Genomic DNA, 3,209 nt, shown 5'->3' on the forward strand with positions numbered 1-3,209 from the left:
ATACTATCAACAATAAAAAATATATTTAAAAACTTAAAAAATATTTAGCAAAGATTGAATGCTCATAAACTGGGTGATAGAGAATGGCGTAGAGGAGAAATGAGGGCAGGTCCTTAAGACACATTTATTAAGTGTTAGGTTTTAGGGAAGGACAAAAGTCATCATACAGAAGTCAAGACTACCTTTGAGGTAAAGCAGCCCTCCAAGTGTAGTCCTGGGATCAGCAGCAGCATCTCATGGACACTTACAAGACACTGAATCAGAAACGGTGGGGCCCAACAATCTGTGTTTTCACAAGCTCTCTAGGTGAATCTGATGCATTAGAGCCTGAGAACCACTGAGAAAAAGGAAGCCAGAGAATGACTAATGCAAAATTCAGGATGGTAGTTACCCTGCTGGGGCAAATGGAGGAGGAAGTGGGTGACAAGGCTTCTACTATTAGTGTTTTTCTTTTTTCCTTAAATATATTGTAGGCAAGGAAAGAGTATCTTTTCTTTCTACCCTTCTAGCTTTTGGCTGGTTCTCTGCAACAAAGTACAGATTAACAAGAAAAAAGCATACAAACTTATCTATATATATAAAAGCTCAGCGACCAGAACAATGGAGCGACCAGAATGACCAGAAAGACCGGTTGTTGTGACACGCCCTGTACTGGGCAACCGGCCCAATCGGGGCCCCCCAAAATCTCCCGCGTCCCCTCCCCCTGGCTGGCCTCATCCCCGATCGGCCCCCCTGACCCCGATCAAGGGCGGAGCTGGCCGGCCAACCTCCCACAGCCCCTCCCCCCTGCCAGCCTGGTCTCTGATCTGCCCCTCCACCCCGATTGGGGGTGGGGCTGGCTGGCCAACCCCCCATGGCCCCTCCACCAAGCTGGTCCGTCCCCATCAGCTCCGATCAGGGTGGGCCGGCCAGACCCCACCCGGGCACAAATTCATGCACCGGGCCTCTAGTTTAATATAACTTTTATGGGACACGGGAACCTTATAAGAAAGTGAAGACCTAAAGAAGAGGTTAAGCCTGTATCTTCTGTGCTAGGTTTGATGAAGAGTGGGAAGTCATGCAAAAATGCGATAGGACCAAAGGGGTATGAGCTCAGTGTGGTAAACGGTGGGAAACTTAGCAAGGCCTGTTCTTTCAGATTCCTCTTGGGAGTCCCTCAGTCTTGGAGATGATTGTTTCCTCAGGGTGTAGAGAAGGCACTTCTCACATGAGGGTCTTATGACCTGCTTCAGGGGAAGGACACAGAGTCATTCCTGCATCTATTTTCTCAAACTCCTTCGGCTTGAAATATTCAATATGCCAAGGCATCATATTTTGGGGTAGGGTGTCCTGTACCCCATCAATATACATGTTATACACACTTATGTATATTCCCAATAATATATTAATAAAACAAGAGACTGTCTTTGAGTATCTTGTGAGTGCTAAGGGGATATAGAATAAAGGAACAATTTGAGTTTAGAGAGACTAGAATCTGAAAAAAAAGTGTAGACATGCTTGTATAAATGAGTGATAGATGTGTTCTAGATCAGTGTACCAACATGAACCAGGTAATTCAGAGAATTGGAAGAATGGAAGACAAGACACCTGGTCTCTCTGGAGAATGGGCAGGATGAGGACGAACCCAAGAAGTAGTCACACCTCACTGTATACTTCATAAAAACAACCAATAGATCTTGTGTGGACACTATGCCACCCATTAAGCAAGGTGTAGAGATATATGATGAGATATAGAACAATCTCTAAGATATAGTAAAATAAAAAAAGAAAATGGCAGAGCAGTGTGAATAATATGTTTAAAGAAGAGAGATGGCACAAATACATGCTCTTATATGTATAAAATGTCTCTAGAATAAAACTCACGAAGTAACAGTGATCATCTCTGGGGACTGATATACTTTCACTGGGTGCTTTTTTGGATTTTATGGGAAAAATATATATTTTTTACTATGTATACTGTTACATATTCAAAAGAATAAATTTAAAAAGTAAAACTACACCTGAAACTAATATAACTAATATAATATTGTATACCAACTATACTTAAAAAATAAAAATAAAAAATAGAACTCAGTGTGGCTCAATTGGTTGGGCATTGTCCTGAGCACCCAGGGTTGCTGGTTCGATTCCTGGTCAAGGGCACATGCCCAGTTTCGGGTTCAATCCCCCCGGGAGGGTGTGTGTGTGCAGGAGGCAGCTGATCAATGTTATGCTCTCACATCGATGTTTCTCCCTTCCTCTTCTAAAATTCAATGAACTATTCTTTAAAAAATGTGTATGAATAAAGTCCCTGCCCTGCTTTCTGAGAGTCCCAGTTGTTTTCTAATGAGAGCTGACAGTCTCCATACTTTCTATTCCTTCCTTCCTTTTCTCTCTCCTTTTATTTCCTCTCATTCCTTCTATTGATTCATCAAACATATTATCAAACATCTATGTCTCAGCCAGTAATCAAAAGTATAAATTTAACCACCCGGGCACAAATTCATGCACCGGGCCTCTAGTTTAATATAACTTTTATGGGACACGGGAACCTTATAAGGAAGTGAAGACCTAAAGAAGAGGTTAAACCTGTATCTTCTGTGCTAGGTTTGATGAAGAGTAGGAAGTCATGCAAAAATGTGATAGGACCAAAGGGGTATGAGCTCAGTGTGGTAAACGGTGGGAAACTTAGCAAGGCCTGTTCTTTCAGATTCCTCTTGGGAGTCCCTCAGTCTTGGAGATGATTGTTTCCTCAGGGTGTAGAGAAGGCACTTCTCACATGAGGGTCTTATGACCTGCTTCAGGGGAAGGACACAGAGTCATTCCTGCATCTATTTTCTCAAACTCCTTCGGCTTGAAATATTCAATATGCCAAGGCATCATATTTTGGGGTAGGGTGTCCTGTACCCCATCAATATACATGTTATACACACTTATGTATATTCCCAATAATATATTAATAAAACAAGAGACTGTCTTTGAGTATCTTGTGAGTGCTAAGGGGATATAGAATAAAGGAACAATTTGAGTTTAGAGAGACTAGAATCTGAAAAAAAAGTGTAGACATGCTTGTATAAATGAGTGATAGATGTGTTCTAGATCAGTGTACCAACATGAACCAGGTAATTCAGAGAATTGGAAGAATGGAAGACAAGACACCTGGTCTCTCTGGAGAATGGGCAGGATGAGGACGAACCCAAGAAGTAGTCACACCTCACTGTATACTTCAT

This window comes from Myotis brandtii, unplaced genomic scaffold, assembly GCF_000412655.1.
Source record: "Myotis brandtii unplaced genomic scaffold, ASM41265v1 scaffold165, whole genome shotgun sequence".
NCBI lineage: Eukaryota > Metazoa > Chordata > Mammalia > Chiroptera > Vespertilionidae > Myotis > Myotis brandtii.